Source organism: Miscanthus floridulus, chromosome 19 (genome assembly GCF_019320115.1).
Source record: "Miscanthus floridulus cultivar M001 chromosome 19, ASM1932011v1, whole genome shotgun sequence".
In the NCBI taxonomy this organism is placed as follows: Eukaryota; Viridiplantae; Streptophyta; class Magnoliopsida; order Poales; family Poaceae; genus Miscanthus; species Miscanthus floridulus.
The window spans coordinates 103,760,156-103,774,646 of NC_089598.1; positions in this window are offsets into that span (position 1 = coordinate 103,760,156).

The window sequence follows — 14,491 nt, forward strand, 5'->3', positions numbered from 1 at the left end:
CCCTACTTTTCTACAGTTTAAATTATATTTGTGCATTAAGTTTTAAGGAGTTGAATGAAACCCACTTGCATATATATCTTTATCCTATGAGTCTTACTAGTATGACAGGATCGTGTAGATTGCTATGCTACAGGACTCCGGTAGAAGTCGAGTGATTGCCTGTCACTCGCGAGATATAGGAAATATATTATTGGATTATCATCACTTGAAAATATGAAAATGGTGGAAAGGAAAATGGTGATCGGGTAGGGATATGGTTTGGGTATTGGTGGGTGTAAGAGGTCGTGTCGCCGTGGATGCGAGGCATGGCTTGGTTACACTGCTTTCCCTGTCTGGTCGGTTAAGGACCGATCATTGCATAAGACTCTAGGCAGGTCATAGACTTATTATCCTGAGCATATACTTGTGTATGGGCGCTTGGAAGACTTGTTGCTCTCTTGTTGCGGATCTGGCTCTTTCCGAACCAACTGTCAGGGTTTCTTTTTGGTGGAGGAGGTCCTTGCACCGCACTGAGTCCAGGACTCAGGGGCGGGGGCTTGGAGTCCCAGTTTGGACGAGGACCTGGACACTCGGGATAGGAGAGCGATGGGTTGGTCCTGCTTGTGCCTGGGGTACAAGCGGGGCATGTGTTTTTGGGGTACCCAGCTGGGGGCATTGATTCGTTAATCGTCGGGCGATCTGGTACAGCTTGTCTACGATTTAGCATCGTAGTAAGAACTGAAGATGAAAGATGGAAGATGGAGAAAGGAAATCTAATTGCTTACCACCTGCTTGAAAGTAGCTCAGGTGCTTACATAGAATGGTTAGTTAATGAACCAATGTGGCTATTAATAAAAATCGAATATAAGGACGCACGCTTAGTAATGCTTCCTGCAAATGCAACAAACCCACAAGCCAGATAGCCTTGCATATTCTTGGAGTCTTTTCTTTCCTCCTGTCGGGTAAGTCTTGCTGAGTACAGTTGAGTACTCAGGGTTTTATTCCCCCTATTGCAGGTGACAGGTGGATGCTAGAGCTGACCCTTGTGTGTGGATACCTCCTGGTGGGCTCATTGAGGGTTCCTTTACGCTACGATCATAGTCTTATGTAAAACTCTCACTAAATATTTTTATAAATGAAAGTTTTATAATATGTTGTCATAGTTTACATATCAATACTTCATCATGTCATGATTAGATATTTATTTCCGCTATAATTCTGATCACATATTTATATTCCGCTGTAAATTAAATTGTTCATAACTCTGATAATATGATTACATTCCGCTGTTATAATAATAAATATTATACTCTGATGTTGTATTGAAAGTGATGTAAGAAATGGTTAAGAATGATGTAAGCTTTATTCTCTCATTTGTGATCCTGATGGCAAAATGTGGATTTTCGTGTTCTCCCCTAGGGTGTGCCCGACGGAACCGAGTAATTTGATGTTCTCCCTTGAGTGCTTAGCGTCTAATGGAAGACGAGCACTCCTAGGAGGCATTAGATTAGGCAGTTCTGCCACAAATAAAGGGTTGGTAGTGTTTACCTTGGTGACTTGAGTGATGGGGTTTCGAGAGCTTCAGTCGGAAGTGTCCGACCGGGACCCATGCTCGTCGTTCGTGATGGAGTCGGCATGGCCTACATGGGGCGCCCCTTTGCTTCCTACCTGTGTCTCGGTGTGTCTTTCTGAGCCATTCGATCGACTTGGGAAGCCTGATGGTCTCTCCTGGCGGAGATCCCGTTTGGGTTTTTCCAGGTCTGGCCTAGGGAAGCGGAGAGAGAAAGAGCGACGTCGAGTCCGAGCTCGAGTCGGAGGATCCCATGGATGTGGACGACATGGTTTTCTCCGAGGAGAAGGATAGTCGGGAGGTCGTTGTGACCTCGGTGGAGCATCGCGACCCTACGGCGACGTCCGCTGGTGATGAGCAGGAGGCCGCGCAGCGCGCGGTGGCTTCTTCACCGAGGAAGCGTGCGTTGAGCGTGGACGTCATCGGTGAACGGGTGGCAAAGCGGACGCGGTCACCGCGCGCTTTGGTGGCGTCGTCGGTCCTGTCGCCGCGTGTGGTGGATGTGGCTGAGCAAGCCGGGCGGTCTGAGGAGCAGACTGGTGCCCGCGTGTCACGCGACTCTTAGCCGGAGGATGCCCCGCCCCCTGCTCTGGTCGGGGAGTCCCGAGCCGAGGGGCATGGCGACCCGCAGGCCGGGCAGGAGCCGATTGGGACGACTCCATCCTCGGCCAAAGTGAGGGGCACGGGTCGTAGCTCGAGGGCGACCCGTGCCCTACAGGCCCGTCGACGCTGGGTCTGGCTTTTAGAGTTGTACCGCTCACCTCCCGGTATGTTTTTCTTTTGTTTATTTCCAAACTATTGCTTGTTGGGTCTCTTTGGAGTGCGACTTACCCGTGCCCTCTGCCAGTGTCCGGGCGATGACGGGGTTGAGCATCACCCCAACTCCTGTGCAAGAGGCATGGAGGCCCACCCTGCAGTGCGTCGCGCCTAGCGGCAGGGGGAACAGGGTGGCGGTGATGAGCCCTTCCCTTCCAGGGGCGGCTGCTGCTACAGCAGCGGTGGCGGCATTGGTGGCGATTCCGGCGGCATCGATGGAGGCCGTGTCGGAAGTAACCCTCGCGGCTCTTCCTCCACCAGCCACGGCAGAAGAGGAGAGGGAGACCGAGCTCCCTGCCTCACCGGGCGGAGGGATGCACGGCTCACCCTCATGGTCAGAGCCGAAGGCACCGAGGGAAAGCATGGCCGGGACGGAGTCGGAACATTCGGTGGCGGTCCACGCAACCGAGGTGGTGGACATCCTGTCTGATGACGAGGCGGATGATATGGCGGAGCCGCCGGTGTTGTCATGGGAGCTAGCGGTGGTCCAGTCGGAGGCTGGGCCCTCCGGCAGTCTACCGGAGGGTGACCTGGAGTGGCCCTGCCCTGAGGACCTGGTGAAGGTATGGTTCGTCCTCTGGGATTCCCAGGAGTGTCAACTCTGGGACATCCTTCGGGAGCAAGGGCACGCCGTGGTGTCCGAACTCGCCCAGCTGTCCGTGAAGCTCGGAGACGCCCAGGAGCGGCTTAAGTTCGCTCAGCAGTTAGTTGAGGTTGACCTGTAGCTCACCGCAGAGGTGAGGTTTGCGTACTTGTCTTTGACCTCTGAATCTTTTTGTTGGATGCCTTAGCATGTTTGTTTTTCATAGAGTCTGATGGGGATGTCGTCCCGCAAGTCCCGCTTTCTTCGGATGGAGCACGCCCGGATGGCTGAGCTTGAGCATCCGCTCATCGTGAGTCCTAGGACTAGGTGGCCGAGGCGACCGTAGCACGGGCGGAGGGGAGGCGTGCAGCCAAGCGGGCGATTGCCGCCGAGCAAGGGCTCAAGGCGGCAAAGGCCCACCAGGCGAAGACCGAGGTGGGGTTGTGGACATCCCTTGCGAACACCGAGGCAACTCTTCAGGAGTCCTTAGGGCCCTTGAGTCGGAGTGGGCTGCTTTGGTGTCAGAGCGGAGCGCCCTGGAGTCGGCACGGAAGGCCCTAGAGGCAGAGCAGAGGGCCCTAGAGGTGGAGCAGAAGGCCCGGTTAGAGGCGGACCAAGAGGGGCTCGTGCTCTACGGCCGGGTGATGGGGACGGAGGACGCAAGCGCCCGGCTGCGCGAGCAGGTGGCCCGGTAGGCAGAGGATCTCTCCACCCTCGAGAACTTCCATGTCGGTATGTACCTTTTCTGTCTTTCATTGTGTTGGTTTTTCTTTTAGCCTGTTTCTGAGCTTGTCGCTCTTCTTTCAGAGTTGGGTGGAAAGGTGAAGACACTAGAGCGAGACCTGGAGACGATCAAGGCGACCTTCAGCCGGAACGCGGAGGAACTGGCCAAGTCCTATGAAGAGCAACATGCTCTCGAGGGGGATCTTGACCAGATCCACAACGTTGCCCAGCTGGTTGTCTCGGAAGTCTTTGGGTCGATGCCAAGCACTAGCGCGCCCGCCGTCCAGCTGGCGGAGGTCCCGGATGCGGTTCGAGACCTTATCAGGAGTGGGCTATTCTACGGAGCGTCGGGGGTGCTGACTTCGGTGGTGACGCACCACCCGAACCTAGACTTCACTGCTATCTATAGTGAGTATGCTGAAGGCTTGAGCATGGAGGACATCTAGTCGATCGGGGAGGGTTTGCTGTCGCACGCAAGGTCGGTGGTAGATCAAGTCTCTGCCCAGTGGGTGATCAACGTCCGTCGTGAAGACATGGCCAGAAGCATGCGTGGGAAGGACGCTGCCCAGCCTGCGGATGGCATAGAGCCTGGGTCGGAGGTGAATGTCGCCCCAGCTTTGACCGAGACGAATGTCGTGCCGCCAGGGAGTGAGCAGCCCGCGCCCTCGTCGGTCGCACTGACAGCAGATGCTGCCGGGCCGGTCCAATAGCTTGTAAAATATGAGCAGTTTAGTGAATGTAAAAAGTTTTAAGTTCGTGGGAGAGCCCCCATGTAAATGTTCCTATGTGCTTAATGACTACGATCAGTTATGTTTTCTATAATGGAGTCACTCCGTTCGGGGAAGCTTGTTCCCCTTTGTTCCTTAGTTTTATTTCCTTAGCATAATTTTGTTTTTTTTGTTCTTTCTTTCTCGTACCTGCCCGTTTGTCCCATAGGCTACGACCTTGGGAGCCCAGGGCATGGCCCACGAGGCTCGGCTACTCGTAACCGTAGGGAAAGGTGGGGTGCGATCGGTCGGAATGTTTTTAAAGCAAAGCTACATAAGGCAAATTAAAGGAACAAAACTATCCTTTTGGTTGGGTAGGAAGGAATTTCACCATATGATAGTAAACAAAATAGAGCGGTGGTAGTATACCCTAGTGGAGCCCCTGAGCGCCCCGGGCTAAAAAAGTGTTTGGGTCAGGGTGCTCTTATAGGAGCATAGGCTAAGTAAACAATAGTATGACTGAAACTTAGGGAAAAAACGACATAGCTGTTCCAAGCGTTCAGAGAGAAGGCCATCGTTGATGTTCTTCGGTCGGTAGGCGTCCGATCGGATCACTTCATCCTTCATTCGTCCGGATCCCTGCCCGCTATGCCCCCTTTCTCGGTCGCTGCTTCTTTGCCTTTTTCTTCCTTTGGCATGCCAGCCTATCGCAGAAGGCACTTGAGGAGTTGGCAGTCCTTGTAGAGGTGTTTTATGGGGTAGTCGTGGTTGGTGCATGGGCTCTCCATGAGCTCATGGAAGTGGCCCAGAGGGTCCTGCTAGGGCTGCGTGCCCGCATGATCAGCCATGGCGACCGACGCGGGGTTGGCCGGTCGGCGGTGATTCTTTCTCCCCCTCTGCATGGAGGGGCCTCGTTTTGATCCTGGCACTTAGCCTTGCCCTTGCCCCAGCCTCCGTCGGAGCGTGGTGGGAGCGGCGCTTGCTGGAGGTTTTGGACAGAGGTCCGTGGCCCCGGGCCACCAGGGCTAGGACTCTGGTTGCTACCGCGTGTGTCTCGGTTCGGCCCGAGCTGCGCATAGACAGGCGATCAGTACAGAGCGGTCGTCAGGTCAAGGTAAGGTGCCAATGTGGCCTCCTATGCCGCGCTCGGCGATTGTAGTAGCGATTGGGTGGAGCAACCCATCTATTGCGTCTCCGTTCCCCTGGTGGGGAGCGAGGCCACAAGTCGGCGTCGTGATATGGAGCACTCTGCTTGTTGAACAGCGGCGGTCTCCACTAGCGCCCAGACGTTCCGGTGGATCGCCTGTTCATGAGGGTCGTTCGGTTTGGACAGACCGCGTAGGAGCATTGCGGCGGCGGCGATGTTCTGATCGGCCCGAGCGAACTGCAGGGGATCGGTCCCTCTGTCCACGGTGTTGCGAGTGTGGTACGCCGAGCGCGCTGGCTTAGTTGGTGGCTAGTGCAGCCACTATTATCATAGTGCCTCACCGTGCTCCCGTGTGAGCTCAGGGGTCTCCACACGAGAGTTCGGTGAGGTGTGAGTCTGTGAGGACTTTGCTTTCGCTAGAGGGTGTCCCGGAGCCTCCGCCATGGCGCACTCCCGGGACGAACGGTGGCTAGGTGCCATGTCACCGATGCTGGAGCCGTCACTCTCGCCATCGTCATCTATGAGGTCGAGGAAACAGGTGGGAGCATAGCTCGCCATTCCCACAAATTCGGATGCGAGAGGGGGCGGCGCTGGCATCCTTCGGAGCCCCCGGGCACATGTGTCCGCGGAGGATGCGAGGCCATAGGGGAACCGGTCGTACGGCGGTCGCGTCAGGGACAATGGGGTTCCTCCGGGTAATTGGCGGAAGATAGAGAACAGTAAGTAAATAACGGCGTGTATATTACTTACAGCGGGGTTTGAGCAGAGAGTTTTCTCGAAATGAAGCGCAGATGCCGCGTCATCGAAGTCGTGCATCCCGGAGTTGATGGAGGGTGCCCCTCCGACGGGTGCCGGGACGTGAGCCTCCTCGCGGAGGTGTAGTATGCCGAGCCAGTCGGCGACGAAGTCCAGGCTTCCGAAGAGGAAGGCCTGAGATGGCTCGAAGACGGGTGAAACCCGCATCTCGACCGGTGAGAGTGCAAGAGATTCCAGCGAGCTGAAGCGAATCGTTTCACCCGAGCCTGCCACGGCGAGGGTGGTGGAAAAGTGGGCCATCCGATGACCAAAAAGTGTTGAACGTACAACGTCTTCCTCACGGACGGCGCCAACTATCAGTGTAGAATGTGACCAACTAGTGAATATTTGTAGTTTTGCCGTACGTTGTGATCGGAGGTGGCCTAGCACTCAATGACATAGGGGTTATACTGGTTTAGGCAACGTTCCCTACGTCCAGTTTGAGTCGGTAGGTGACTTTATTCCTGAGCCCAGGTGCTCGAAGTCTGCAGTGGGGTTACAAACGAGAAGGAAAAAGATGGGGTGTATGAGAGGTCCGGTCGGAAGGGCCGAGAGCGACAGGAGCTCCGCTATGAGCTAAGTGTTCATGCGTGTGCTTGGGGTTCGAACCCGGTGGTTCTGTGGTTGTGAGCTAGTGAACTTGATCGATGTTGGTTAACTAAAAAGGACTAAAAAGGCTCTCTAATCGACTGCCTGTGTTGGAGGGAGCACATCCCCTTTTATAGATGAAGGGGACGGCTTTACAAGTGAGAGGGAGAGGGCGCGTATGTTACTGAGCCTTGCTACCCATGCCGGCGGGTACAAGATAATGGTAGGCGCCTACAACACTGTTGGTTGTCGCTGTAGAATGTCAGATGCACATGGGAGGTTGCGTTGCCTTCTTCAGAAATGGCAGATGTCGGTACCTACAAATACTGTTGATGCCTAAAGGCATGTGAGGGGTTTCACCACGTTCACTTGGTATGGTAAATCCTAGCGCCCACAACACTATCGATGCCCAGAGGCATGTGGGGGGCCTTATCGTATGGGAGTTAACGGCGCCTACAATACTGTAGAGGGAAATGTCGATGCCTACAATATTATTTGTGTCAGGGCAGTTGTAGAGTACTGTCCCTACAGGTGTATAGGGTATGGTCCCTAGTATCATGGTTTGACTTGTGCGTCCTGGCTTGCTTTCTCCATTCATCCCCTGGTTCCTTCCGAGTGGGCGTCCCCGATCGGATGGCCCCAGTTGGCCCTGGTCGCGCCAGTCGGAGAAGAGTGGTGAGTAGGGTTTCTGTGGACCCTGGTCAGAGACACGGGGTCGAAGTCAGAAGTAGGGCTTTGGGCCAGGTCTTCCGATCGGAGAGGCCGTCCGGAAGCGGCTGGACCCCGGGTTTATGAACCCAACATCACTACTCACTAAGAGCTCTCAACAAGTCTACACTAAAGTGCCTAGGTGATACTAAACTAGCAAGCAAGACAAGCTCTCAAAACTAATTACACTAAAGAGCTTGACAACTAGTTTGCAAGGAATGTAAAAGAGTGAGTATGGTGATTATACCGCCACGTCGAGGAATGAACCAATCACAAGATGAAGACAACCCAATCATCGGAAGAAATCCAATCACACAAGAGACATAAGATTTTTCTCCCGAGGTTCACGTGCTTGATGGCACCCTAGTTCCCGTTGTGTCAACCAACACTTGGTGGTTCGGCGGCTAAGATGTGTTGCATGAATCTCGTCCACACAATTGGACACCGCAAGAACCTACCCACAAGTGAGGTAGCTCAATGACACGAGCAATTTACTAGAGTTGCCTTTGGCGCTCCATCGGGGAAGGCATAAGACCCCTCACAAGTAATCGATCGAGGCCAGAGACAATCACCAACTCCGCTCAATGATCCTCCAATCACCGTACCATCTAGGTGTCAGCAAACACTAAGAGTAACAAGCTCACAACCAGCCCAAATCACCCAACTAGTGCCACAAGATGATGTAACTCAGTGCAATGCACTAGAGGCTCTCCAATCTCACTCAAGATGATGAAATCAAGTGAACAAGTGAGTGGAGTGTGTTGCTCAGCTTCCAAAGGGTGGGCACAAGTGTATGAGGTGCTAAGAGAGTGACCAAGGCTGGCCACACCCTCTATTTATAGCCACACAAGCAAATAGAACCGTTGTACCCCTTGGAGCTGTCTGCGCGGGGGCACCAAACATGGCGGTGGCACACCGCCTCTGGGGTGGTGGTGCCCCAACGGCCACTTCCTAATGGCTAGAAGGTCACCGGACATGGCATGGCGGTGGCACCGCCATAGGGGTGGCGGTGACCATCCCAACCAAATCCCCGAAACCGGTGCACCGCCATCACCATGGCGGTGACCATGGCGGTGACCTCCCTCGCTGCGCCCGTCACTGGAGGAAAACGGTGGTGGCATCAGACACCTAGTGGAGGTGACTAGGCGGTGCACCACCGCACCCGAGGCGGTGTACACCGACGTGTCCGGTGACCACCCCAAATCGGCCGTTCTTGGCCCTTCTCTACCAAGCCCAGGTCTGCACCACCCTAGGGGTGGCGGTGCCATCGGACAGGGGGTGTCGATGCCACCCAGGCACCTCCACTAGCTCACCGAGTTGCAAACTTTTACGCGATTCGATCCACGTCAACTCGAGCTACTCTCCGCAAGCGATGTTAACTCTCAAAGTGTTTTCTCAAAACATGTTAGAACCAAGTTAGCATTTCTCAAAATATTTTCGATAAATATTTTTGCTTGCTCTCTGATGTGCACTAGGCCTAAATGCAATGCATGAAGTCCAACACCTAGTTGCACTAGATGACCGAATTATCTAGTTAAGAACCCCTCTTAATAGTATGGCCATCTACCCTAAACATGATCACACTCTCTATAGTGTCTTGATCACCGAAACAAAATCCCTAATTATACCTTTGCCTTGATCTCCATAGGGTTTTGTTTTTCTCTTTCTTCTTTTCCAAGTTGAGCACTTGATCATCATCACATGTGGCCATCTCATCATTTCATGTGATCAACATCACCATTTGAGTGCCACCATACTTCACAACTTGGATTGCACCAACCTAGCTCATTTCATAACTCATGACAAAGGTTAGTGCATAGGTTTCATCAATTATCCAAAACCAAACTAGGGCTTTCACACATCCACAGGTAGTCTTGATTAGGATCAAATTTCTTAACAGGGAATCACAACAATCAGGGATCATTGTTTCTTGAATGCCCAAAAAATGAAATTTATGCTCCAATATAATATTTTTCAAAAATGTGGCAACACCTTTCTTTTTAAGACCTCTATAGTTCTAGAAAAGGCCTTTGACTACCATTTTTTCTTTTGTTTTTTCCTTTTTTTAAGATTCACAGGAATCAAAATATTCCTAGAATCTTGCAAGCCAGAATCTTCCTGGTCTTGCATCCTCCCCTTTGGGGAGAGAATGAACTTCTTTTTTAACTTGCTTTTTAAACTTACACTATGAATTTTAAACGTTTCATAGTCAGACCTATCCTCCTGATTTTCATCAACAGATAACTTCTCTTCCTCAGGAATGAATTCAACTTCTTCAATAATCTTATCATTAACATTCATATTTTGATGCTTATCATACAAACAATTACGAGCAGCTTCCAAATCTTTAATCAAATCAAAAGTAGCAAAGTCATTATCTTGAACTACAACACCCATATCTTTTGCTAAACAATCAAGCATAATATTATCAAGCTTAGAAATATTCTGATGCTTTTTAGAGTTACCTTCCAGGGATCTCTTCTTAGCAAGAGCCTCATATTTCTCCAAAGTTGTAAGATGGACATCTTTCTTGAGCCTTTCGCTCCTTCTCCTATTTTGTTGAATATTTTTGGACTGACCACCTTCAAGGAGAGTTGTTTTCACCATAGCTTCAAGATTGTTGCTGATCACCATAGCTTTATCATTTCCAAGTTCAGTGAGCATCACTGTCTTGAGAGTTTATTAGAATTTCCCCTTCCACCACTTTGTCCCCTTGGAAACCCCCTAGGAAGATATCTCCATATCTGTTGCCACCTTCAACTATCCTTCAGATTATCAGGCTTTTTCAATGACTGTATCTTTTGTGATAGGAATTGATTAGTAGAGACCCCATTGTCCTCCATTTCCATAGCCCATACCTGATGGTTTTCCTGACCTCCCTTCTATTTAGAACTCTGACCAGGCTCAGTATATGCATCAATCTTTCTGAGTTTATCACTTAAGGTCTCACTCTCAGCATCAGAATCCTCAAAACCCTCAGGAATATTTACTCTATCCTCAAGATCATCATTGTTGCCCTGTTGGGGATGGACCACCTCACTTGCTTAGCTTTCACATTCTTTGGGATCTGTTCCACACTCAAAGTTTTATTTCTGATAACTTTCTCAATTCCCACTTTGGGAGGGGCAGACTTAGAAAAGTGACCAGTTCTCTGCTGACTAGAAGTCTTGCTACCATCAACTTCATTGATATTGATACCAGAGTTCCTTGCAGGTTCAGATTAGGTATTGTTCCTAGGTGGGTCATCAACTTTGTACTTCTTTTGAGGAGGCTCCTTCTCATTAACCTTGATGCCACTTTTCAGGGTTTTCACATAGTCTTCTTCAGGTACTTCTCTTTCAAAGATAAAATCATGCAAATAGAGACCCAAGGTACCTTCAGTTGTACTAGGCACTTTGAGGATGTCCCTACAAGCAATTCTCATTCTTACATAGTCTGCCCTGAATCTTATCTTTTCATCCACTTCTAGAACTTTGCCAACTAGACCCCCACCTTAGCAAGAGTTCTCAGTTACCTCTAATCACCTGGGATATCTTTCACTCTAAACCATGCTTGCTGAAGCTTGCCTTTAGCACCCAAATTTGGAGACCATTGCTCTATTTTCATCATAGTATCAACATTTTCCATAGCCAAACCCTTGAATTTGCTCCAGTCCTTGACAAGCTTGGCAGTAGGGAACCTCATGACAAATCTGTTATCCCCTAATTGCCTAGCATCGATTTCCAAGTAGTAGATCCAACAAGATGCATAAGTTCCTGCTCAACTTGCCAGTAGCATGACCTTGGATGATTGAAATGACAGCAATACTCTCTTTCTCCCTAGACACCCTAGGGTGAAAGGTCCTAATATGGCTAGAGGGGGGGTGAATAGCCTATTTAAAAATCTACAAACCAACTAGAGTAATTTGATTAGTATAACAAATAACGAAATGTAAACTTGCTCTAGCTCTACAAGGGTTGCAAGCCACCTATCCAACAATTTTAGTTACTATGATCACTAGACACACAATTTGCTAAGTCACTACTCACTAAGAGCTCTCACACTTGCTACACTAAAGAGCTCCACTAGATCAACTCAAACTACAAAGTAAGCTCTTAATTCTAACTACACTAAAGAGCTTGCTACAACTAGTTTGTAAGAATATAAATGAGTGAGTAGGGTAATTATATCGCCATGTAGAAGAGTGATCCAATCACAAGATGAACACTAAATCAATCACCGAGAGAATACCAAAGGGCAAGATATAACCAATTTTCTTCCGAGGTTCACGTGCTTGTCAACACGCTACGTCCCCGTTGTGTCGACCAACACTTGGTGGTTTGGCGGCTAAGAGGTGTTACACGAACCTCATCTACACAATTGGACACAGCAAGAACCTACCTACAAGTGAGGTAACTCAATGATACGAGTAATCCACTAGGGTTATCTTTCGGCGCTTCACCGGGGAAGATACAAGTCCCCTCATAATCACCAGAAGATGGCCACGAACAATCACCAACTCGTGCCAATCCTCCTTCACTGCTCCAAGCCGTCTAGGTGGTGGCAACCACCAAGAGCAACAAGCGAATCCTGCAACGAAACACGAACATCAAGTGCCTCTAGATGCAATCACTCAAGCAATGCACTTGGATTCCCTCCCAATCGGCTTTGGCTAAGCTCGTAAGGTTGCTATATCAATGCAAATGGCCAAGAGAGTGAGTTTGAGCCGGCCATGGGGCTTAAATAGAAGCCCCCACGAAATAGAGTTGTTGGCTCTGTTCTCAGAAAAGTCGGGGCGACCGGACGCACCGGTCAGATCGACCGGATGCAGGACCCCAGCATCCGGTCGCGCGATGCACGCCACGTGTCCCCTGCTTCAAATGTTGATTGCCCGATCTCAATGGTCATCAGTACATTTAAGTTGTGACCGGACGCGCTGCTCAAAGTGACCGGACGCAGGACCCCAGCGTCCGGTCGTTTCCAGTAAGGTTCCATTCGCGACCAGACACGTTCGGTCACCACCGACCGGACTCGCCCAGCGTCCGGTCACTCACCGTCTCCTCTGTGCGCCGCCACATCAGCACGACCGGACGCTGAACAATGTTCATCCAGAGTCCGGTCACCTGCGTCTGGTCAAGAGACCGAGGGCGGCTTTCACTGCGTGCCACTGACCAGACGCAGACCCCAGCGTCCGATCACTGCGTGACCAGCGTCCGGTGCACTCTGTGAAACCCTATCTTTTCTGTACAGGGCGTCGGTGAAGTTTCGAATCCTTGCTCCCAAGTGCTAAACAAAATGTGTATCACCTTTGTGCATGTGTGTTAGCATATTTTCACAAATATTTTCAAGGGTGTTAGCACTCCACTAGATCCTAAATGCATATGCAATGAATTAGAGCATCTAGTGGCACTTTGATAACCGCATTTCGATACGAGTTTCACTCCTCTTAATAGTACGGCTATCAATTCTAAATATGATCACACTCTCTAAGTGTCTCGATCACTAAACAAAAAGCTCCTATCAATTTCACCTTTGCTTTGAGCTTTTTATTTTTCTCTTTCTTCTTTTCTAAGTCCAAGCACTTAATCATCACCATGGCATCACCATCATCATGTCATGATCTTTATTTGCTTCACCACTTGAATTAGTGCTACCTATCTCATAATCACTTTGATAAACTAGGTTAGCACTTAGAGTTTTATCAATTCACCAAAACCAAACCGGAGCTTTCATCGGGTCAATGCATTCTTCTATGAAAAAAAACTTTGATCTTCTACTTGAGTAACACACAATTCAGGTCCGGTGTTCCATGGAATGCAACGCTTACAGTCATAAGTTGAGTGGTTGGTGTACCCTCAGATTTTACATAAAAAGTCCTACAATCTCTAGTAGCATGATTGAAAAGCCCACAGTTCTCACAAGCTATCCTATTCTGAGCAGGATTCGATTGATTGTTGGGGGCATCAGTGCCACCCTGAACAAGGTTACGTTTGCTCTCCTCTTGTGGAACATCTGAAGTCTTTCCTTCTTCTTGAACTGTGTTGCCCCCAGCCTTCTCAGCAGCCCGATCCCACTTTTCAGTACCATCACCCTGCACAGGTTGAATTTCTCCTGTCTTCCCTTTCTGACCATCACCTCAGTTCTACGATCCCACGTGTTGTCTCGCTAATTAGTTTGCTTCTATGTAATTAGTTTTATAATTAGCTCATGTTTAGTCCTCTTAATTAGCATCAAACGCCCGATGTGATGGACTAAAATTTAGTCACTGCATCCAAACACCCCCTCACATAAATCAGAGCATACAGATAACAGTGCTCAAGTGCCCCCTAAACCTCTTGGTTTTGAGAGAGGCAAGTAGCGTTTGCAGATTGCAATTATGCAAGGATCTATCTAGTTAACAACTGAATTGTTTTGGCCCCTCATAACAACTGAATTTTTTATGCACTTACACTGTCTTATAACTATATTTATACTGTCTTATTACTATGTTTATAATGATTACTTCAGTATAATTTATTGGACATATTAGTGTAATTTAGATATTTCTATGGATTGAAGATCTCAGAGACATACTCCTATATGCCATTCTTTTTTAAAAAAATACAAATTATTTCTATGGATAACAGATATTCGTATACTTATATGTCAAATTATTCATAAATTTCAGAACAAAATTACAAATTATTCGCAAATTGAGGTGGGACCCACACGCCCAGCCTCATCCCATCCCTTCCGTGAGCCGTTCCCGATGGGGTCCGGAGGAGGCCGTGTCCCAGGCGTAAGGATGGCAACGGATCGGGTTTGGGGCGGATATCCGCGGGTTTCGGGTTCTGCGGGTTCGGGTTTGGGGATGGTTTTTCACCCACGGTTTTCGGGTTCGGGGCCCCGAAACCAAT